Source organism: Argiope bruennichi, chromosome 9 (genome assembly GCF_947563725.1).
Source record: "Argiope bruennichi chromosome 9, qqArgBrue1.1, whole genome shotgun sequence".
Lineage (NCBI taxonomy): Eukaryota > Metazoa > Arthropoda > Arachnida > Araneae > Araneidae > Argiope > Argiope bruennichi.
The window spans coordinates 100,555,778-100,581,893 of record NC_079159.1 but is presented as its reverse complement, the minus strand read 5'-3'; the positions used below and the strand labels follow the sequence as shown (position 1 = coordinate 100,581,893).

At 27.5% G+C, this 26,116-nt stretch overlaps 1 protein-coding gene across 3 annotated transcripts in view; it reads left to right on the top strand.

Annotated features, from left to right (window-relative positions):
- LOC129983989 (SEC14-like protein 2) overlaps window positions 1-26,116 on the top strand; it is a 113,410-nt gene that overhangs the window by 18,290 nt on the left and 69,004 nt on the right. The window contains exon 1 of one of the 3 annotated variants that reach the window (XM_056093728.1): window positions 24,402-24,569. The exons of the other annotated variants lie outside the window; for them this stretch is intronic. The gene's annotated coding sequence lies outside the window, so the exon portion shown is untranslated. Of the gene's footprint in view, window positions 1-24,401; window positions 24,570-26,116 lie in introns of those variants that run through there. 3 annotated transcript variants of the gene reach the window in all.

Here is a 26,116-nt window from a genome sequence, read left to right as displayed (position 1 = left end):
ATACAGATTCATTTCATTGCAGTGATTTGTGATTTCGCAGCCCAGTAACATGACCACGATACAAAAGCAATTGTCCGTGTAGCTGTTAACTGGCTTATAAGCTATTTACTACAACATTATAGATAAAACATGATGAGTCGTATGTAGCATTGTTGATTCAAGGGCAATTAGGGCATTTTATCGATAACAAATTTTTGAAGTACTTCAAATAAATGTTCAAAGGATTTGCCTTGGAAAGTCACGCACGCCTTGCATGTCCTATGTCCTATTTCATTAAACCTATGTTGTCCACTTTGTCTAGGGTATCATTTTTTTTTTCATTTAATTCGCCGACAAAGTATCCCTTGTAGAGATGAGATGACCGATTTTGTTTGCATATTCTGTTTTTTTAAAACCATATTCCGTTGTAAAGATGATTTGTTTCTTTAATATCCTTCACAGTTGTGAACGACTTTTTGGAAAACCTCTATTCCATCTCTTATGTGGTGTATATTCTTTTATTAGATTTCAAGTATTTTTCGTCCTTATACTCATTTTGGTCGTTTCATATCGAATGACGCGACATTTAATTGTATTTCTTGTAATGTTTTATGTCAACATGATTCACTTATTCGACAATAAAGAGAACTTGTATAAGTGAAATGTTGGAAAACATGCTATTCAAAAAAAAGGCAACATGCTAAAGTAATAAGAATGTACAAACAACGGTAACCCATAATACGCCGACCTAGAATGCCCTCAAAATAGCATGCAGAAGTTATATTAACGTCCTGTGTTTAAAGCAACGCTAGGGTTATTTTCTACGGACATCGTAATTTTGAATCACGGTCAGAAGATAAGGACGACACCTGAGCAAGGGTAAACCGTAAATAAATAAATTTTAGTACTCATTTTAGCATCTCAAATATAGATTATTCTCAAATTTTGAATGAAATCTTTGAAATGCCTGTCGGAACGTTCGCATACACGTAAATTTAATAACTCAAAGGCGCAATTATTTGTGTGCAGCTTTCTCCGAACAAGAATGTATCACAAACTACAAAAATAAGAACTTCTTGCTAATAACAATAGTATGATAGTATCGTGAATTTACATTATTAAATGTAATCTTCGATACCAAATAAATGTAATCCATTTTCTTTTTCACGCACATAAATAAATATAATGTACTTAAAGAGTATAATCTTTCGGCATTGTCATTTCTTTACCGGATTTCGATTTCTAAGAAATAAATGCAGGCTCTACAGATTCCAGAATTCATTCACCCGAGATTTTTTGTCTTGATTTACATCGGAAGCTCTCTTTGATCGTTTGGTCCGAAAATAGCATAATTTGCATTATCTGCTTTCACCGGAAGCAGAGGAACAGTCCCTTTCTCAACCCACTGAATCGAATCAAATCACATTTGGATGAGCATCCCTTTGTTCCACGGATTTCTTCATGGCAAGTAATGACATATTTCAAGATATTCTAACCACTCACAGCTTAGAATAAAACCAATTTCTTATGGTGATGCACCTATATGTACGAAAGGTTTTCATACTTTGGATACATTCGATGATTTAAATCAATCTCTGAAGGAAGGAAATCTGGTAAGTCAGCAATTTTTTAATGCAATTTCTGATTAAATCTGTAGTTTAATTGAAAGAATAAAGTATTTTAAATTTTAAATTTATTCAGAAAAATGCATACTTTTTCCTTTTTCTTCTTTTTTTTCAAATTTTTTCTTGTATCGGTTCACAAATTAATAAACAGTCTAATAACTTACATCCTTAACTGAAACTGATGCAATTTGGAACTAATACTTTGTCTTCATTTTCCCGATTACTAATATGTCCTCCTAAAAACAAATTAAATGCCATGTCACTAGAAGATATGCCGGTCTAGATATATTATGATAGATAAGCCGGTCAGGAAAGCCCGTCGCCATAGAAGATATGCCCCTCAGGATATACAAGCTATTATCCTGATAACAGTATATCATATCCAATTATCACAGACTGATTAACGTAAGTTGTAATAGATAAATGCATGCATGTTAGTATAAAGCTTAAGAAAATCAGCGGGAGTTGTCCCTCCAAAACTTTCTCGCATATTCTCTTGTAAACTTTTATGCCAGAGAACATGGCCTTATATGGCAATAGCGTAGATTAATTACGAAATACTTTTGGCGTGAATTTAGTATTTTTACTGAATCTGTCGTATGAACCTTGGCGAATTATTTGGCGATTCATTCCTGGCATGCGTTAATAGTAACAGGAAATCGAATTTTTGTTTTAGGCGTATTTTTCTCAACCGATTGGAACTAAGATTTGACACAAAACTGCATGTGTAGTCACAAAACACCATATCAAATTTGATATATTTAAGTCAGGGCGTTTTTGAATTATCGCATTTGCATGTGTTTGAAATCATAAACAGACAGATGGTCAACCCTCATTGGATTTGGCTCAAAATTTGATAGGTTTCTTCACTATAAATGTTAAATCTGCATGCCGAATCCTATCAATATGAATTTATTCGTTTTGTAATTATCGTGTTAACTTATATTTGAACAGATGGACAGACAAACTTTGATAGAAATCTGCAAATTTCGTGAAAAGACGATATATCACATTTCAACCGTCTAACTCAAATCATTTTTGAGTTATCTATCTCACATGCAGACGGACAGAGACACAAGGACATTTTTCAAAAATGTATTTTTCGAACTCAGAGAACGTGTAGATTCGTCGGATTTCGAATTCAAATTTTTTCACGATTACTATACTTTTTCTATATTAGATATTTAAGAAAGAAAAAATTATTATTTTCAGTATACTTCAGATGTTAAGAACATTAAAATTTTTGGGCCCAAACAATGGGATCTTCTTTATCCATGTTGTTGTTTATAATGGCACTTGCCATGGACAAGCTCGCTAATGAAGACAGCGATTTTTAAGCCAAGGGAGCGTCTCTTTTTTTTTTTAGTAGCGCCAAATAGGACCAAGAGTATGTCTTAGCTACTCACGCATCACATTCGCCTGCACAACCCCTTTTTGGGCACATTCACACATTTCACAGATAGAACAGGTGAAGAACAACCATGCTATGCCCGAACCGGGACTCGAACCCAAGACGCGGGGAAGACGCGCTACCACTATGCCAGGACGCCGGTTCTTTATCCATAATACTCGTGAACACTCAAATCAAATGTAATCACTAAAATTGCATTGAAGCAAATAGTGGCCCACTAATAGGAAAAAAATGCAATGAAAAAAAATTATGTTGAAAGAAAATATTAGCAATAGTCACCAATTAATAAGTATGAATATAAAACTATAAATAATCTAGCCTCTGTTTGTTGATATGTTATTTATTCATGTTTATGTTTATTTACATATGCATAAATCAGTCAATTTAAATATAAAAAACCCTGTATTATAAAATAGACTTTAAAACAGAAGTCTGAATTTCTCATGCTATAATACTGCAAAACCAAAAGGGCACAGATCAGCCCAGCGTTACAGACACCGGTGGACAACAGTATATACTGATGCCAATCTTTGTTTATGAAAAATACTGTACAAATATTACATTTATGAGCCCAAAACATGTTTGTTTCATGATACTTAAATAAAATCATTGCATTAATTAAGTTTAAAACATTTTAATTAGACAATAATAATTATTAATAATTCAATTAATAAATAATCTGGGTAATAAAAGAAAATATTTGATGATACTTTTAATTTTGTTCGAAATAAATTTTAAATGCTTGTGCTTTGATTTGTTTGTTGTTTATTGGCTGAAGAGCCGTTCCTTGTCGATACTGTTCCAAAAGAATTTAAATGAATAAAGGAAAAAATAAATAGAAATTTAGCATCTTTCCAAAAAAAAGTTTGCACGTGTTTTTCTTAAACAGTTTAAAAGCAGCAAAAAATAACTTTTAAGTCAAATGCGTCAAATTTCATCCCTTTAAAACTTTTGAAATATTCGTAATACTTTCATAATCTATGCAATTTTATTGATGTAAAATAATAAGTCTGTCAAAAATTTGAAAAATGCTCGAGGAAATGTATTTGTTTTGCATATTATCTACGCACTTTCTATACAAGGAAAAGTTTTTAACATTTGCCTTTGTTTATCAAGGTCCAAGTTAAAAAATTATTAGAATCCAAAATTCGATCTAATCATTATTTTTTGGAAACAGTTACTAACACTTAGCAGTTTTCGCATATTAGAGAAAAATGAAATTTTTGAAATCGTCTTTCTTGGATTAGGCATGCAACTGATTTCCAGTTTTTTACCCCCGATATATCAAACAGTATGATTTAACATATAATTTCCAATTTACTAACCATTGAAATAATCAAAAATTTCTAATTTTATTTTAATTTTTATAATTTTTTTCATGTATGGTTATATTATTACATACAATTTACCAATTATATTATATCCTTTAACTAAAATAATTTTCAAGCTATTTTTTTTATATAAATGATATATTTTTTAATGTAAAAAAAATTAGATGTCAGTGTTTAACATTTTTTTCTTTTCTTATTTAAATGTCAATCTTTATGAATCATTTCAATCACTTATAATATTGCAGTAACTTTTAATGAGTCCAAATGGCATCATGGAATATTTAGCATCTATGTTAATTAACGATGCCAAACGATGCACAAAGAATGCCAAATAGAATCTCCGAATTTTAATTTTAAAAAGTTTTTTTTTTTTTTAGTTTATGTGTTCCTATAATTTATGCATATTTATATTGTAAGAATTAGGATATTTTTAAAAAGTAGACTTTAATATTTTATATAGTTTATCAAGAAAAATTGAATATGAAACCTCAAAGACTGGATGTTCTAAAATAGACTATTAAACAAGACCGATTTTCGTTTTGATAATTTAACATTTTCTGAATTACTTAAATACAGAAAATAATGTTTCAAAATATTTTTATAACTAAGATAGCATTTATATAATGGCATACTATCTATAAATTGTTTCGAAATTTATGATGCAAAAAGCCTTCAAACATTCAATAAGTCAAACAGCTGAATCTGGGGATATCATTTTTTTTGCATAGTTATTTCTTAATTGTAGATGCTCGCGTTAAAATTTTTCAAAATTTTAATTAAAATCAATCGAAAGTTTCACGTTTTCCCTCAATAATTTCCAAACATATTATTGTATCAGAATTATTTAAAACCATTTTAAGATTAGGAAATAAGCTTTTCAATGAACAAGGAATTTTATTTCCGCAGATTATTTTTCTCTGGTTTTAATAAATTCTTAGATATATTTTATAACAAAACTTCTCATTATCTTAGATGAGAGTTACAAGTCCATTATCACGCAAATTGCGCCATTATTAAATACATATATATAAATATGTTTCTGTATTATCACTAAAATAATTAAGAACTAATTTTAGAAATAAAATAAAAACGGAAAACCAACTCCAAAACATTTTCCTATGATGCTTCGAACTGAAAGTTAAATTTTCTCGAATTTTTTGGAGTAGTTCTAATTTATATCCATTCTATCATGCAAAATTTATTTCGATCAGAAATAAAGATTGAAATATTTCACTAAATTATTTTAATATCTGGAACAATTCCTTTCAACATTTTCTTTTTTACTTAAGAGCAATTTTCAAATTGCTCATGCATTCTTATAATAGTTCAGCATGCACTCCTTAACACCAATCCTTGATTATTTTTTTATTTTTCACGCTTTTGTCACATTTTGCTTTTGTTGAAACTTTCACGAACTTTTCTTTAAAAATTTAATCAAATAATATTAAATACTATTTTTTGTATTTTATGCACTTTTATTTATTTTGAAAGAATTCATTTTATATTAGTTATAACAAAATTCATTTTTTTTCTCTCTTTTTCTGTTTCAATAATTATTTTTGTAAAATATTTCTTATTTTTTCTCGACTTTTACTGCCACTTTTTTTTATGTAAATCCCTCATAGTTAATTTAGATTTCTCTGGAATTTTATAGTGATTCTTATAATATCCATCAAACGTTTCAAGATGAAATCTAGATTTTATTACTAACTAACTCAAATTAGTAACTAAACTCTAAATATTAAAAAACTTAAGTAAGGCGGAATTTTCTTGGAAAGTTTTAAAAAATTGCTTCTGAAAGCTTTAAATTAGAATACTCCATTATTCCAGATGTTTCTTACTTTTTCTTTAAAAAAATTGTTTGTCATTAAATAATAAATCATACATATATAAAGAAAAAGACTTAATGAAATTTATTTGTCTCTACAGAACTCAAATTATTCGAAGGGATTTTTTTTTGCATTATAAATATCATATGAATCTTAAATTAAAATTTAATATTATAATATTTTAAAAGAAGAACTAATATTAACCATTTTTATTTTATATAAATATATTATTTTTTATTCCATATTAAAAAGAATTCTTTTACATAAACCTCTAACAAGTAGGGAAAGGGGTAGAGCCCAAATCAGAATGCGGTGGAACAGAATTCAGAGGAAGGCACTGGCCCACCCTGGGCTGCCTAGCCAAATATGATGATGATATTAGTTTTTAACAAAAAATTTATTGGCATGGAATTTGAAATTGTGAAAGTCGCCTTTCATGTATAACTATTTTTATGAATGAAAGCAAAACAAAGAAAACATATTTTAATTATCAGTTTTAGAATGCAGCAAAATTAAGATGTTCATACGTTTAGAATTAAAAAATATGTGGCCGGCTGTATTGATTCACACATTATTCGGTTACTGTCTCGCGGATATACATTGAATTGCATTGTAGTAACCAAGAAGGGAAAGATTTGATCATCTTGTTGCTGCATTCACAGCTTATGTGCAGAGGAGTTTCTTATAAAATATCAACTCATTCAATTAATAAATATATAACTAACTAAGGTTTTATATCCTTACAAAAGATGAGAATTTAGTCCAATATTTGGTTTACGTGTTTTTTCATCTTTAAAACCTCTGTACTTAGGGCAATACCGAGTACCCCAATCGGCGTGATTTATATATATATATATATATATATATATATATATATATATATATATATATATATATATATATATATATATATATATATATATATATATATATATATATATATATATATAAAATAATTAGGTTCAGATTACAACGAATATTTAATTTGAACGATAGTAAATATTTAATAATTTAATCTTTAATAAATTTAATGGATAGAAAAATTTAATAATGTAATTTAGTGAATATTTAATCAATTAATCTTTAATGAATTTAATGAGTAAAAAATTTAATAATGAAATTTAATCTTTAAGGAATTTAATGAATAAAAAAATTTAATAATAAAATTTAATCTTTAAGGAATTTAATGAATAAAAAATTTAATAATAAAATTTAATCTTTAATGAATTTAATGAATAAAAAATTTAATAATGAAATTTAATCTTTAATGAATTTAATGAATAAAAAATTTAATAATAAAATTTAATCTTTAATTAATTTAATGAATAAAAGGTAATGACATTTAATGAATATTTAATCTTTAATGAATTTAATGAATAAAAAGTAATGACATTTAATGAATATATAATCTTTAATGAATTTAATGAATAAAAATTAATGAATGTTTAATATTTAATGAATAATTGATATAAAAAATATGACAATCTCTAAGCCAAACAGTTATCTCCAATAACCTTTCGAATCAGCTACCCAGTCTGGCTTCATTTTCCTTTACTTTGTTCTATTATGACGGAAATTAAATAAAGTTCTATTTTTCCGAAAAATCTAGAAAATAAGCTTATCTTGCCAATATTGAGATAAGAAAAATTAATGATACAATTGTTCCCTCTCATAACTTACGCAAATTCGATAATTTATGCTAAAATGAACATTGATTTGAACTAAAATTCACATCCATCAAGCGAAGGAAATAAAATCTTTTCCTTGCGACATTTAAAATATTTTTACTGCAAGGAATGTTTATTATTATTATGGTAAAATAAAATTTTTCTTGATATACTTTTTTAATTATTTAAAATCCTACTTAAAAAAAGAATTTTACGAATTGTAGCCTTAATCCTAATGAAGATTTTGAGAGAATACATAGAAAAACTATTCTTATATAAAACTTGAAGGATATTGGTTAAAATAAATTTTTTAAATCATTTGTATGCGAAAATTTCAAGCACGTTATACAAGTATATTTTTCTTGCACTTCTTTTCTATATGGAAGAAAAATTAAAACAATTTAATTAAAGCTAAATGTAATAGCTAAAAACAATTTAATTTTTTTTCTACAGGCTAGCATTCAAGATTATATTAGTTTGTTACATTTGTCTAAAGGAACAGAATAACTTGAAAAGAGAATTCTTTAAGACGCAAATTCAGCTTGAATAATACATTTTATGTCATATTTTGCGTTCAAATTACGCCTGCATTTAAAAGAAAAAGACTTATAATTAAACCTTTTTCTAGCCTGCAATTAGTCAGATGCTATTGTAAAATCCATTATCGAATCACTTTTCGTTTTTATTAGTATGTTTTTTTAGTCATGCGTAGAAATGTATTCTTAGAAGATATAAATATCTTCTGGATATCACCATCTAACTATAAATATATTTAATAATAGGGTCGCGCTTAACATAGAAAAATCTGATCGGCAGCTCTATTTCTCATTTAATTTTATAATACTTTTGTACCTGTAAATTTCAATTTTATCAATTTGATGTTAAAGTGTGTGTCGGATTTAATTTTATTTTATAAACATGAGCGAGAAATACAAAGAAAGTATAAATCTAAGGTAATAGATTTAGGTATAAGGTGTAGGTATAAATCTAAAATAATAATTTTAAAAATTCATACCTATTAAATTTGAAATTAATATTTTAAAAAATTTCATAAATCTGAAATGAATTAAAAAATGTCATATCCCTTCGAACTTTTAATATATTTAGATTACGTTTTTAATATTTGATACTATCAAAGACATTATAACAATGGCACTGCTTCGAAAGATGCACCGATAATGCTACACTGGTATTGTTTGTGCCTCAGTTCTTAGCATTCTGTTCAATTCAGCAACGGACTTAATTAAGTTTTCGCATTTACATGTATAAAATGTGCTTTTCCTTTTTTTAACTTATAATAAATATAGATACTTCGTTCTGATCTTTATTTATTTATTTTCAAAAACTAAATTTCATAGCAATTGCTGTTTGCATACAAAGTATATTATATCAACAACATATTTCAAATGGAAAAAACAAAAATGTTCTAAGCTTTCAAATATTGCATTGTAAATATTACAATTGCAATAAAACATTATGTTGATCTCGTTCTAGCTTTAGCTTTAAAATAAATTCTGTTTGATTTGAGTTTAGATTTGTTGTTGTTTCGAACAAATACTCTTCTGTATGTCAAGACTTTTGGTACCATTTGGGATGAGGTTTGGTTTGAAGTAAAAGACCCCACCAGCAATCCTTTTAAGTATTTTAAATCTTCCTAATCCATACATTCGATACAAAATTAAAAAACGATAAATTCTTCTGAAACCCCCATAATAAAACTATTTTACAGTATCGTATGTATTTCCTGTTAATTCAATATTTTAGTTAAATATATATATGTTTCTAAATAATTGTATTTTCTATATAGCTTTTTTTATTCGTTTCTTTATTTTGTTTTATTACTATTTTTTTCTTTTGTTCCATTTCTGTTAGTGTTTCTGATATTTCAATCTTTTGTGTACAGCAAAACTGTTGTTTAAAACAAGAGTTGAAATAGAACAAAAATCCGTAACATTGATAGTCATTTACACAAGTCAGTCTTCTGTGTTAACTACTTTAATCTAGGTATAGAAGTCTATTGTCATTTTGATAGTAAGCCTAACTGCAAAAAAAATTAATTGCCGATTTGAGGGATAAATCACGAAGTTTTGGAAGTTCTTAATCTCCGGACATAACAGATGATAGGGGCATTGAGATTACTTAGCAAGTGGTTGTACATTATGAAAGTGATGGCTGCTGCGTTGATCAGTAATATAAATATTAATAAAATTTCGAGTCAGAGAAGAAAAATAAAAAAAATTAAAGCAGAGTTTTACATATAATTTTTCGCCGAAATTGTTCCAGAGTCATTTCAGCGTGATAAAGCAAAAATTGGGCTTTAAACATGGATAATGTGACGGGGTCTCTTAACGTTCCTTGGAAACATGGGGTCGTATTCAATTTCTTTAATGTTGTTACTTCCATTCAATTTATCGAAGAATCTTATTGATAATTTTTCTGAGAGTTTTTTAATATAGCAAGGCTGAGGTCTTTGCGAATGTCATTATTTCTGACAAACCATGGCATGTCACTTATCTGCCGATCCGTCACATTTTGCAATCTTTCTAGCGCTGTGATATGGGAATTTGCTGCAGTCGACAAGATGGGTGATACGTAGGATATGAGAGACCACAGCATGGTCTACTAGCTTAAAAGCTTGTTTTTCTAAAATAGTTCAGACTTGTAATTAAGGATAGGATACTCTTGGAATTAGTCCTTTACAGCTATTCTTGATTTTATTGATAAGGTTTTTAAAGGTTTAGTGTTATTCAGTGTGACACCAAGATAAACTGTGTCATTGCTAAATGGTATCTCTTTCTGAAACAATTTTTATGGTGGATGAATGCTTTCTTTTCCAAGAGCAACAAACAGCTTGATATTTGTTAAAGGTGAAGTCGATAGGATAAGATATTTTTTAATTAGTTTAAGGTATTCTGTTAGTTTTTTCGAAAATGAGCTCGGAATCATTGGTTTGTGCAAAAACGCTGTGCTGTATCGTTAGCAAATAAATGATTTTAACTTCCTGGTAATGTGTCATCAAGTTTTAAGGATTGTGATTTTAGCTGAAGTACAACGTGCGTTTAAGATGAAAAAATTTTCAATTTTTTAAAATCTCTTATACAAACTAATTAGTAAAATTTTCTATACATTTTACCTAATTATTAACTAGTTATTAAAGAACTTTTTTTCCTCGTTTGTAATTTAAATTGCATTAAAGGAATAATGACCCCATTCTTAAATATTGAAATCGGTTCCCAATTTATTTTCTTTGAACTCATGCCAAATATTTTTCACATGCTCTATTGCGTGCTTCTATTGTCATCGATGAAGTAAAATTCTCTTGTATGAGATACCTTAAATTAGTATGGGTCTTCTACCTTGATTAAATTCTATAAAAATCACGTGCTTTTCCGGGTGAAATGGGAAATTTAAGCTAATTGGTTTAAGTGCTTGTGAAATTAATGGATGACAAAGGATGATTGGTGTAAATAATGAGGATAAGTGTTTTATAATGTGATTCTGAAAATATTTGAATGCAGTATGGATTTCGTGTCCATAACAATTATTTGAAAAGCGACTGCAGAAAAGCAAATATCTACGAGTACAAAATGTGCCAAGAAATTGGGAATTTAGAAATGAACTATTCTGGCTAAAGGGAACGGAAAACTCGGGTTTTTCTTCAGTTAATGTCTGCAATTATTCACAAAATTACAAAAATTGACATATATTTTCGACATTTAGATTTGCAAAAAAGAAGAATTTATTTGATCCTTGATGTAAGAATTTGAAGCAGACATTTCCTCAAAACTTCGATAATCCCTTTGTTATCCAAACATTAAATGGTACGAATTATAAGAGTAGTAGTAAAATTGATTACTTCTAATTTATCTTTTAAATATCCTTTTGTTAAGTTTTTTAAAGACACGTGAATCTAATAAAACAGATTTCTCTAAACATGAAAATTATTTTAACCTTTATATAAAAGTATTAGGTGTTGTACACGTATGTGAAATGTACAATTAAAAAAAAAAATTTTTTGAGATTTTTCTGAAATTGGAAGATGGGGCATGTAGGGTAATGACTTTAGATGCATCTAAGAACAATCTCCAACTTCCGTATGAATCTGGGGGATATTCTAGATGTCCTTTGGCTTTATCAGTTATCACCACCAATAATAAAAATATGTGTGTATGTGCGTCTGTGTGAGTGTGCGTGTATATGCATGGGCATGCATGACGCTGGGATATTTAAAATGTTAATCAAGTGCATACAAAATGTTGCATGATACGATTCCTTTATATAAATAAAATATAGCCACTTATTACTCCAATATGTGGCTATATATTGGGGTATATATAGCCACATACACACAATATACTCCATATAATATGATGTAATATACAATACATGTTATAATATTTAATAATATATTAATCTGCCATAGTATATTACTATACTAGGATACCCTCATTTCTTTAATAATCGCATTATTTTCTTGAAAGGATTAAGGAATTTAGGTCCTTTTAGTAGGATTCACAGAATGAAAAATGAACTAGTTGCTTTCATTTTCGCTTTAAATACGAAATAATAACTGCTTCTTATACCTATTCCTTATCATTTCACATGACATAATGTACAACTTTAACTTACAGTGATAGAAATTTTATCAAATAATAGTATAAAAAAGATTCATTTTTTCCAAACAGTTGGCTATTCTTATTATAAGCAAATTTCAGACCTTATAATAAATAATAAGTAATTTGCCTAAGCAATTATTAGATCGGAGTCATAAATTTTCATCAACAGATTACAGAAAGATGAATGGTATCATAAAACTGTGGTTAAAAATATTTGTTTAAATGTAATAAATTTGACCCTTTATCACTTAAAAATACTTTATTACTGAGGTTAAATATGGCATTAACATTAACAGAATTACTCATTTCATTGTTTTTCGATATATACGGATTTATTTTGCTCATTATCCTGTCACAGAAATCTTGCGCAGCGAGATGTTAATAATCTTCCTTGTGTCACCCCGTTCCAACAGCGTAGTAGAACTCTGCGTTTTAAACTTTTTAGCGATTCTTACCAAGTAAAACGCTTGAAACATCTGTCTTGTTTATCTCTTCGGAATTGACAATGACGTGCATAAAAACGTTTTTCGCAAAATATATGCTAAATTTCTGATTACTATCAATTATAATGATTTCATAAATAGCACGCGATCCGACTCACGTGCTCTAAAGAAAAACTATGAGCTCTTTCTTGTTTGTTTGGAAATAATAGTAAATGTCCATGATATTTAGAAGATATTTTAAATATACTGAGGTTGAATAAATAGCCTAATTACATGAATCACTAAAAAGTTTTTTTTTAAAGGAAAGAAAAAACAGTCACCCGACTGAAATATTGCTTCGTGTCATAAGACTAAACAGGCATTTCAGACCATATGATTAATAGAATTTTCTTTGAACCACAAGCAAAATTAATTTTTTTAATTATTATTTCTTTCTTCTAAAAACCTCATCTTCTATGATGACACATGAAGATAAGTTCAGAACGAGTCTGCACAAAGGATTCTTATGAGTATTTAAACACATTTTTGCAACAAGACCTAAATCAGAAACATTTTAGCGAAAGTTTCAACCACGCTACAAGTTTTAACTTCTAATATTTTAAACTTGCATTACTTCTTTAAAATCAATGATTGGTTTGAATCCTTTGTAAAAGTAATCTTAAAGATTTGTTAGCTTTTTTTATATTGCCAGCTGGTTTTAAATTTCCAAAAGGAGCTTGAAAAAAAACATCGTAATTTTTTTTAATTATGCGAAAAAACTTTATAGATTCATATCTGATAAGAAAAAGGTATCAGTCTTTTTTTATTTATTTTTTTTATTTTATTTTCTCGTATATGTAGTACGCAGAAGTATAATAATCGTCAAAATATTCGAACTGGAGATTTTGGAGAATCTCTAAGTTTAAAACCTCCATGAGTTTGAAAAACACGTTTTGGGAAAATGTCCGTCTGTCTGTGACAAAGATAACTCAAAAACAATTTGGGCTAGACAGTTGAAATAGGGTATACAGTCTTTACACCGAATTTACAGATTTTTATCCAAAATTTAAGTAAAATCTGTTCAGAGGAAGTCCATCTGTCCGTTTGTTCGAATATAAGTTACCACAATAATTACTAAACGGAAAGAATAATTACTAAATCTAAACAGAATGAAAAACCAAACAGAAACGGCAGAAAAATTTGCACAATTTCAAAACATTCTTGAAGAACGAAAGAAGATAAATTTATAATAAGAAATTACGTTATACTCTTCAAGAATCAAACCACCCGTGACTACGTTTTTTGCGGTATTGGAATACCTTTTGCAAAAAATAATGATAGTGCTCTAAGAACTGATTCACTAAGAAATCAGATATAGTGGGATGGATTTAATATAATCATATAATGGCAATTCTTCATTTGTAATAATTATTCAACACTCAAATGCCTTTTCAAAAAGTGTGTAATAGCTTGCGCTGCAATAAGCCTTAAATTACTCAAATTATTATCTATTAGAAGCATCTTAATCTACTTTATCTGCATAAGTGGTATTTTGTCATCTCTTATTATCTTGTTTGATCAGGCATTTGAAGAATAAAATAAGTAAAGACGTCTTCTACTAGAGTTAAATTTATCAATTTGGGCTTATATAATAGTTTAGTTTATTCTTTTCCTTCAATAATTTTTTTTAATTCCTTAGAAAATAGAAAAGAAATAGGAGTTAAGGATTAGAAATTAATTTGTTATGATTAATAGAATTTAGCATTTACTGAATGATAAATTAAACCGTCGCAACTACATTGCTAAAAGAATTAACTGCAACGAAAAAAATTAAATGAAACAACTTACAGTAAGATTCCATGTCTTGAAGAGATCGTGATCGTTCTTCAAGTGAACTGAAAATTCAACTAAGCAATAGAGCTGTTTTTAAAAAGAGTGATAATTAAATGCTGAGAAGGTATTAAAAGCAGACTACTAAACAAAGTGTCTGAAATAATAATCAAATTTAGATCAACTTAAATTTTTTGGTATTTAATCTTTGGCCTTCAGACAGAATAAAAATATTTTTTGTTAAATTTATTTTTAGATTACGTGGCTTAAACTGTTTCTATATACTTTCATTATAAATATGCATGAATTATATTCAATAAAATAAATTGATTTTTAAACCTTTTACACATTATTAAGTCAACTCGCCTGGATTGCTCGACAATGATTTTTGTAAAATATTCCTTTCAAACTCAAAAAATGCGGAATTAAAATTGTTGTTTTATGTACTAAACTATGTAATGCCATACGATTCAAATATAAGAAACTGATGCTTTAAGTTTCAATAACCAAGTATAAATAAAATTTCAAAAAACAATAAAAAATTAAGTTGTTTTTATATTAATCCGTAGAGAATTTTTAAATTTTAAAAAAATTCTGTGAATTGGGGAAAAACTTTTTATCTATTTCAAAAATCTAAAAGTCCGTAATAAATGCCAAATAATAACTCTTGTTTAAACCATAAATATTTAATAAAATTTCCGTCTTCAATAAAAAAAAATGTAATATTAATTACTTTTGACGACTGCCTATTTCGCAGATATTTACGGAGTCTGAAAATTTCGTCTAATTGCACTGTTCTATTCATTGTATTCTGTGCCTCCATAATTTTTCGACATTTCACTCGAAATTTTAATTTTAGATTGAGGCAAATAAGATTTATTCTTTAATTAACTCAACGCCCTTTTTTAAAACCAAATACCTTTATAAAAAGCATATTTCCGAATATAAAGTAAAATTATTTATTGAAGTTTTATGGACTTGTTTCAGATGTGTTATCTCAAAGAATTAGTCAATAAAATTTCATCCCAAATAATAAAAAATAGTATATTAAGAAAATTATACTAAAGCTCGGTATTATATTTATAGAAAAAACGATTATAATTGAAAAAAAATGTTTAAAATTGTTTAAAAATGGGTGTATTTTAAAAACGTTTCATCATTGTTTATCACTAATGTTATACCTGAGCTACAATGCTCAAAATATTTTTAAATAATTCCCATCTTGATCATCAACAAAGGAATTAAAAAGCAAGATGTAGCAATAATGAAAACGATTTGAATTTTATTATATCAGTGATTTATGTTGTTGTAGAACATATTTAATATTATTAAAAATTAATTAAAACTAGAAAAATTACATATGGAAAAACTAAATAGGTATCAATGGGAAAATAATTTTTGATAATTAGAATGGTATAAAAATCATTTTTATGCCATAATCTTTTCAAAACTTGTGAAAATTCCAAGAATTTTGTTTAATTTTAATAAACAGGATTCTAATTAAATTTTCAAAAAGGTAATTCCAAGGTGCATACTTCCCACTCCTAAGTAGAATAAAAAAGGTCGAATTTGGTAGACATTGGCCCCCTGTAGAGCGTTAACATGCGCATGCATTCTCTTTTAATTAATAATAAAAATCTAAACAAAAATAATATGAAAGGCAAAGCTCTAAAAATGTTTCAGTGTCTTAGGCAGAGAATATCCAAACTGCTTTTGACAATAATTGTTTCATAAAAAGGCATTTGTATAATGAATAATATATTCAAATGAAATTTGAAAACAGCGACCTTCTTATTATTTAAATGCCTTTTTAAATAATTCAATTAAATATTACAATTCAGAAAACTTTCCCTGAATATCAGTAAAAAAAAATAACATTTTCCAAGTTATTATAGCTATCTGTTATAGAAATCCTATAATTATAAAATGCTGTTTCTCTGTTCGTAAAAATAATGATAATTAAACTGATTGTGAAATTCCAGATCGCTTTGAAAATAATATCGAAGGCATATCATTAATCATCTTCAGAAAAGAAATCGTTTTCCTGGTATTTAGTGAATTGAAGGCCACGTTCAACGTTCTTCTCAAAATTTGATAAAAATCTATTTACTTATCATCGATTTGCAGCTCGATTACAAAGTGATGGGACGAACAAATAACTTTACGAATCTGAGGCATGTGTTGTTGAGGTTATGCATGAATAAGTTTATTCCTTGTGGAGAATAACACATTTTTCTCCTCAACGTGTTTTGCCCCATTGCTTTTAATGCAGCAATATAATATTTATCTTTGAATTTAGTAGTTGTTTACAGAATGTTTTGTAATCGCTTTTAGTTGTTGTTCTAAGAATGCATGTGATATGTGGAAAATTTAACTTTATTAAGACTCTAATAAAACTAATCGGTTAATTTTTCAAAAATTTCAATTAATGTGTAATGGGGAGGGAGGAGATACAAGCGGTTTTATATTAGAATAATTTTTGATAATTAAAATGCTTACGTCATAAAAGATTTGACTGCGAATTAAAGTTAAAAAAATAATAAAATAAAGGCAGTTAAACTTTAGTAGGCACATTTCTGATGAACGATTGACAAGCGATTTTTAAGTTGAGACATTAATAATCGAAGTGTAAAAAGTGATTGGTTGCTGACTGATTAGTTGCCAATTTTTAAGTTGCTGAAAGTAATGGAAGTATAAGAATTCTACGGTCCGCTTTGAGTGAACAGCTATGTGAATTTACTTAATTTTCTGTCCAAGGTTTACAATACTTGTTTTTCTTTAGAGCTGATGTGAAATTTTCAAAATTGGTGATCTAATATAGTGGAGTAGATAATGTATGAATGTAAGCAATAATATTTAGCTTTGTTACAATCGTAATTAGATAGCATTATTTCATAATGTTAGTGAAATGTATATTTCTCAGGTTATACAGTTCTTTTCTGTTCAAATTATATTTCATAATAAAACGAAACCACACACACACACACATATATATATATATTACATTTTTATCTCAAATATATTTTAGGTGATCTTTCAGGAATCGATAAAAAAAAAGCTCATCAAATAAATGCATATTAAATCTCTTTGTCTTCATTAAATTCTTAAAAAAAAATAAAAATTGCGGCATAAAGCAGAGAACGTAATTTCTTCGAAGAGCACATTAATATATTTATAATGAATCTTCTTAATTAATCATTAATTATAGAATATATTTCCCAAAATTATAAAGAAGATTTCCATAATAGTTTTCTTCTTCAATCTTTCTTTTCAATATTTTTAGATATTTCTACGGAATTACAATCTCAACTTTGTTAAAAATATTATATGACTGAATTCCTAAAATCGGAATAAAATTTTTTCCTTTCTTTTTTATCTAAAAATAATCTAAGTGGATATTAGTGAAATATGTTCGATCTTAAGATTTAATGTGTTACTTTGTAATTATTAAACTTCAAGTTGTAAATTATTCAAATTTGACATGCATATAACACAGTAGATATAATACGTGGCAATTTTATCTACATTCTCGTTGTAAATAATATATTGAATCAAAGCAAATTTATATTTCTATTTTTAAGAATTTGTAAATTCATGCTTCTATAAAAATTAAATATTTGTTTTTCTATTGAAATATTTGAAATCTCTTTTAAAAGTTTTCCCAACTATTTTTGATAAGTCCATATATGATTTTATGTTTTTCACTATAAATAGAATTAATCATTCTATAATTTATGAATAAATAGAATTTGTATAAATAATAGACATTTTTAATAATAGAAGTTTTAATAGTTTTTCAATAGATAGAATTTAACATAAGAAATCTATTTTAAACGCACTAATTGTTAAAAATATTAGCTGTTACATATAAAATTTATTTAGGGAATTTTTTGTTAAAACGCATGACTTAATTAAATCATTTTTCAAGAAAAATTATTTAAGTAAATTAATTAAATAAGTAAATTATTTATTTTTAAAAAAGTGATATGAATATATAATGAAAAGTAATTGAATGTTGGTACAAAAGACTATTAAAATTTTTTATTTAAAGAGTAAATAATACCACATAAAATTAAACAGATACAGACGATAACTAATGTTATTGCTAAGTACATTTTCTTTATTTTATTTTTTCTTTCACGAGTAGCAAATTGTTGTGAAATTCCTGATGAATCATGAGTTCTTTATGGAGGGATGTTAAAATTTTGCATTTATGGTAATGCAATATTTTCCCTATTTTATTCTGATATTCTAAACAAACATAATTTCTTCATCAGTTGTTGTTGAAATAGTATCATGTGGATCGAATTACGTTATATGTCTAAAGCAAACAATAAATCATATTTGCTGAAAAATGCGCAATTCGCGAGACTGAAATCAATCTGGACGATATTTCAAGCAACCAAACTTTTGAAATTATTGATTACTTTTTTGTTCAAAAGCAGGAAGTACCTTGTCAATAACCTGTTTTCATAAGCAAACACAAACAAATCTTAGGAAAGAGGCTTATGCTAAAGATGAACGATTTCTTAATTCCCTTGTTTCTTATTCATAGTATATTCAAATGAGAGGTTAATAGATTTTCATTTTTAATCAATTACTTCATTTTTGAAACGTAAGAATGAAAAGATGACAACATTTTCATTTCGTTAATTTTTACCCTGTAGCTTAGCATAATCAGATTAATTAATCATTTTGCAAAATGGTTTCTTTTCTTTTAAAAAAAAATCTTTCTGTAACACGATGATTTGCCTTTTTAGTTTTAATAATTCTTATTATTTCTATCGACAATAAAAATATGTGAATATAAGTGAATATAAATTATTTGAACATAAATACAAATTTGATGAAATGAAACATTTGAATACGATAACTACAAAACGAAGAGAGCGAGATACATAAGATTCGGTGCACAGATTTAGCATCTATATTGTAAATACCTGCCAAATTTTGAGCCAAATCCAAAAATGGTTTGATTGTCTGTCAGTCTTTACTTTCAGAAAAGTGTAAACGCAATAATTTAAAAACGCAATGACTTAAATATATCAGATTTGTATGGGATTTTATGATTACAAGTGCAGATTATTGTCAAATCTTTTTTTCAATCGGTTGAGAAAAGCGTGTCTAAAGCATAAATTCGATTTTTGGATACCATTAAATCCATGTCAGTATTAATCGCCAAAAAACTCGCCAAAGAGGATGCGATTGATTCAGCAAAAATTCTAAATTCACCCCAAATGTTAATATTTCGTAATTATTGTACGCCACTGCCATGCAACCCGTTCTCTGGTGTGACAAATTTATTAGAAAATATGCGAAAAAATTTCGTAAAAACCATTCCCACTGGTTTGTTAACATTTCATTCTATTATGTAAGAAGGTTTTTAATAGTATTGTAACCTTTAAATATTTAAAGATTGTACATAACGCTTGAATAAAAATAATTTACTTAAAAGAATTTATTTTGGTTATTCAATATATGCGCATCTTGATTCTAAATCAGTTCATTAAATGATTCAACTAACTACTTTTATAATTTATATATGTTTTGAAATTGTATCAATTAGTTAGATTATTTTTGAGTTTTCTGCAGAATACGCAGTAGAAGTTTTATTTATTATTTAATATTGTTATTTAATTGAATATTTTTATTTAATATTAAAACATTTTATTTATTTTTTAATATTGAAACATATAAAATATTCATTATCAAAATATGACTATTTTCAACGAGCATTTAAAATAATTTAAATACCTAATTTTTTTAATAAGTTTTGTCGATCAATGAGTGGAGTGATGGAACGTTCAACTATAAATTTCAAGTCTGAAAAGCGGCAGTTATTATTGATTTCAAAATAGCTTTCAAGAGGTAAATTGCCTTTTGTACTCAAGTATATTAAATAACCTCACTTCTTTGCCACCAATTTATTCTTAATTCTATGATTTATTTATTATTTTGGTTGAAAAAATAAGAATTAATGTTGCAATTAATTTCAATATTTGTTCATTAAAATAGCGAGCTAATAACAATACTATCATAATTATACTGATACGATCCTAATATTCATAATGTCATAAAAATAGCGAGCTAAATGCGCAAAATGTTTTATTCATGTGTTGACATCATCATCTGACCGTGATTCAAAGGTGTAGAATCTTTTCGTAGAATCTAAAACTTATAAGTTATTGAAAAAGGATACATTTGTAAATCTTTTTTATATACTTTTAGAAGGAAATTTATGTGTTGTATAACATAGCAATTACGTATAAAATCTAGAATATTCGTTTCGTAGCAATTTAGAAGCAGAATCAAAAAGTATACGGAAAAAGGGCGAAGGAATCGTTAAAAACGTGCATTTTATCTAAAAGTTAATCAATAAATCAGTCAGCTGTGAAACAATCATTTACGTCTTCCCCCTGATCTGGGTATCCGCGTTCGGGCATGTTTGTTCTTCTGTGTTCTATCTGTGAGGTGTGTGAATGTGCCCCCCCCCCCTGTAAAAAGGGTTTTTGCAACGAATGTGACGCATGAAGAGGCTAAGCCGTACTCTTGGTCCTAGTTGGCGCTACTGAAAAAACAAGAGACGCTCACTTAGCTTAAATTGCTGACAGAACTGTTAGCGCAAGTGCTATAAGTAAAAACACAACAACAATCAGTTACATTTTTACCAAAGTAAAGTCAGCCATCTAACTCTACGACCAGCCACGAAAGCACGCGGATTTAAACCATAAAAACTGAATGACCGGACCACCGCAACAGCAACATTGGCGGGAACTGTGGTTGAGTCCTAAGGGCCGTCACCGGCCACGGTACAAACCTCCCCGAAGGAAGTACGTCCCGTCGTCGATGGGAGGAGTCAGATCCCCCACCTATTAGTGTACCCTCCAGGGTGACGAGATCCAACCACCATGCCGAAAGCATCTCATCCTTATTTCGAGGTGAATGAAAACATTGATTTCAAACATACTTATTTATTTTCGGTAATTTATGTCAATGGGAAATATAAGAAACTGATTTCATTTCGTGCAACGTTCGTTTTAATAAAAAAAAATCGGAATTCTTTCATTTAGTTATCTCTACTGATAATAAAGATAAAAATGTAGGTGCGTGCATTTCTGCATAGTCGTTGGCGCTCTACAAAACTGACTGTTTCATCTATGAAATTTGGCACATATATATTTTGAACCTGGAGCAATTTTTGAAATCAAGTTTTTAATTAAAAATTAAGCTGAATTTTGACGTTTTTCTGCGATAACTTCCGGAAATAACAGTGCACAAAATTGCATTTGCATTGTTTCAAAATTTTATTAATTGTCTTTTTAATGATAATAGTTTTTAAAATCACGCAAATTTTTCTTGATTTTTTGCAATTTTTTAAAAATTTGTTTTTTGTCTGATTTCCAACAATATATTACATTGTCGCCCTGAAATTCAAACTGTTTTCATTTTATATTAAATATTTAATCGCTTAATTTTCTTCCGTTGTTGATAGCTAATGACGGATTCTGTTTAATATCTGTGTAGTTTCTTAGACGAATAAAAAGAAAGTGAAGATGCACTAAAAATTTACAAAACAGATGAACCGCACATTTATGTTTTGAATAGCGCCACGATTCATAGAAGTGGTCTGTATTAGAAACTTTCATATGCTCATTGAACAGAACATAGGAAAAACAATTGAAATGGCACGGTTTTAATATCTTAACGAATCATTGAAATGAAGTTATATCCATATCTTATTAAATATTAGTCGTGTCAGGCGACCAGTTGGTTCACTAGAAATATTAGTTATATTTGATTTCAGATAAATCATCTTTTATAAGTTCATAATTCCTATCATTATTTTCTTCATTAGAATTTTCTATCATTAGAATCGTGTTATCTTAATTGTTTTAGATTTTTTTCTGTTCATTGCGTACATGAAACATTCTAATGGAGACAGTCCCATGACATCATGATTCATAGAGCTATTAAAAATACCCAGTTCACCTATCTTTCAAGTTCCACAATATTGTAACTACCTTCTTATCTGTCTTGTAAATTACACAGACATAAATATTAAACAAAACTTTTCATCTTTAATTTCCAATAATGAAAGAAAAATCAGGCATATAAATATTTAAGGAAACATAGGAAATGAATTTGAATTTCAAGGCAACAATGTAAATTATTGTTAAAAATTGGATTCAAAAATATTTTTGGAAAATTTCTGAAATTCAGCGAAAATTCGCACTATTACCGAATCGGTATCCTTAAAAAATACATTTTTTTAAAAAAATTTGATTTGATGTAAATTTTATTTTTGTGCGATAATATTTTCGAAAATTATTGCAGAAAACCCCAAAATTCAGCTTAATTTATTAATCAAAATTTCAAAAACATCTCCACATACCCTACAAGGTGTATATATGAACACCTTGTAGGGTGGAACACAAATTTGGTAATTGTAGATCAAATGGTCTAACGTGTAAAACGGCAAAGCACACATACGTTCGTCTTTATTATTACTATAAATTACCAATATCAGAAGCAAACTAATTACTAGTAATAAGAATTTGAATAATCACAAATTGTTTTTATTTAATGCATATGTTTTTATGGTGTTTATAATTATCATACTGTTACACGAAATTTGGGTTACTTTGCTTCATAATATATTCATCGTTTAACATTTTGTAGAGTCTCTTGATGTTTTATTATAGACTGCAGTAATATTTCAAACACTTAAAAAGGGGAATAATGTCCACCCTTCCACCAACAAAACCATTATTTTGAACGAAATTTCAATTTATTATTTTACACCACGAACGTCAATAATAGAAAGATATAGCTATTCATTAATTGAAAAAAAAACCCTTCAATATGTAGATGGAGAAATGTATGAGCATGCTGTTTTCATTTTGCTTCTACAATACATGTCCTTTATTATTTTCTTTGTTATTTCAATCTAATCTAATATCTGTGCATATCTCTTAATTGGTGCAGGTATCGTATAATTTAATTAAAAAAAAATATGAAAAAAATTGCAAAAAAAAAATCTACATTAATTTATGTGCAGTTTTTTTATAACTATTCTTGCTTTTCGCATTATAAAAAAAAGTTTCAAATCTTTCATTGAATATTTAAGAGGCTATATTTGCAAATTCAAGCAAATTCAATAAATTGAAAGCATGGTACAAAGGCAATATTTCAAGTACGATTAATTCATTCTAAGACTAATTGCTTAAATTCGGTCATTTCTTGTGTTGCATGCTCAAAATCATGTAAGTTTTTCAATTCATAATTTGAAAATATTCACATCATTCAACGATGAAAAATTAATTTATTAAATTATCTCTTTTAATAGCAAAAATTCACGTATATTCAAAGTTCCACATACTGTGCCAAAAGTCATTGATTCTTTAACCATTGGTTTGGATATGAGGTGTTTATATATAAATTTTGTAGAAATCTTACATGATTCGGCATGGAAATTTATATAACAGTGTGAAAATATCTTAAGAAGATATGTGCACTACTTTCATATCACAAATTATCATATGCTTTCTAATTGATTGCATATGATATCTATCTATGCATCGTATCTTGCATATGATATCTATCTATGCATCGTATCTTGCATATGATATCTATCATCATGTTCAAAGCTACATTTCTCCATTCCCTTAAGAATTTCAGGAGAGAGGGGGGGGGCCTTTCCAGACTTGGCACTTTTCCAAAATTATCTCGGCTGAAATAGGGGTTGACAGACACGCCTTCGTACCGCAGTGTGGTCTAAAGTAATCGCAGCGGAGATTTTTGGCCCAAGAAGTTACAGTGAATAAGCATATAATTTACAATTTTGACATGCAGCTATTACGTGAGTATTGCTTTAAATATTTCCAATCAACAATTTTTTTTCTTGTAATTATTCCAGCAAAAAAATTCGTCATTGGTTTCTGAAAATCTAAAGAAAACAACGACTATTTTATTTATCTGAAACATAGATTTTGATAATGACAAAAAAAAATTAATATATAAAAAAAAGTCATACATGTTGGAATTATTTAAAATAAAAATTTTGATATTATATGCAAAATTGAAAAGAAAATTCTTTATTCTAATATTATTTTTATAGCTCTTATATTCTAAAAAGTAACAATTGCACTGCATCTTAGAAAAAAATTCTAATAAAATTTGTTTTTCCTGTGAGAATATTATCAACTATATGCATGTTAGTTTTTAATTTTAAAGCTCGAAAATCAAGACTAACAATTCCTTATAATTCATTTTTATTTTTAATGATGTATAGATATCATAGATTATCTTTAGATTGTATTACTTGGACTGTCATTTATTCTTACAATTTAGATTGGAATATATTTTTTGTAAAAAGATTATGGGAAAGTGAAAATGTACTAAATATAATGATTTTTTTTATTTTGTATTTATGATCCAATTTCTTCAGAACATAGTTAAATTTATTACAAAAATATAAATCCTTTAAATTCTTTGCCGTATTCATTAGTAAAAATTTAAAGTAGATTCGAGTCCATAATCCAAAGCATTATAACTTGATAATGTTTTAAGTTTCTCTTATCTGCATACATTGATTGCATCATCTGTCGAATTCTTATAGTTACAATAAATCGCAATCATGAAGGAGCAATTTACACAAATGTTAGATTAAAGACATTTCAGAAAATAGAAGTCATTCCGTTTTTGAGAATGATATAAAAAAGCGAATTTGTATTAAGACTTTAGCATTGATAACCACTCAGACGAAGGATTTGATAGAGCAACTATAATATCAATTTGAATTAAATTGTAACTATTAAAACCATTGTTGCAAATTATGTAAGTTAATTTTAACTAGTATCTGATATTGAAACGGCATTAAAACTAACATCCCAATAAACTAAATTTTTGGATTTTAATGAGTAGAAATGATTTTTATCCAACTATTTTTTCTAAAATGAGTAGAAAAAAGATGATCCAATCAATTTTTAATTAATTAAAAATTTAATTAAAATTTTAAAAGCCTTTTCTTAATGCATGAATATTACCAAAGAAGTAACAGTATGCCAAATTTGATGGTTCTAAATGTAATGGTTTGCCTGTAGAAAGTTTTGAACGATTTTCACAGCAGATAGTTTACAAAAAGTCTGGCAGCTGAAAAAATTATCATATTAATTTGGTTTATTTTAACTTCTACTTACAGAAAAAGTAATGTTTTATGTGAGGAATTAGTCAATTATCGTTATAGTTAATTTTCGCTCGAAGTTTTTATATAGAAATTATATAGCATGCCTGGACTAGACCGTAATAATGATCTTTTCGATTCATTCATTACTAATTCTATGAAGCATTCTTTTTAGAGCCAAGAGTAAAAAACAGTACCAAGGATTTCCGAAAAACTTTTTGATT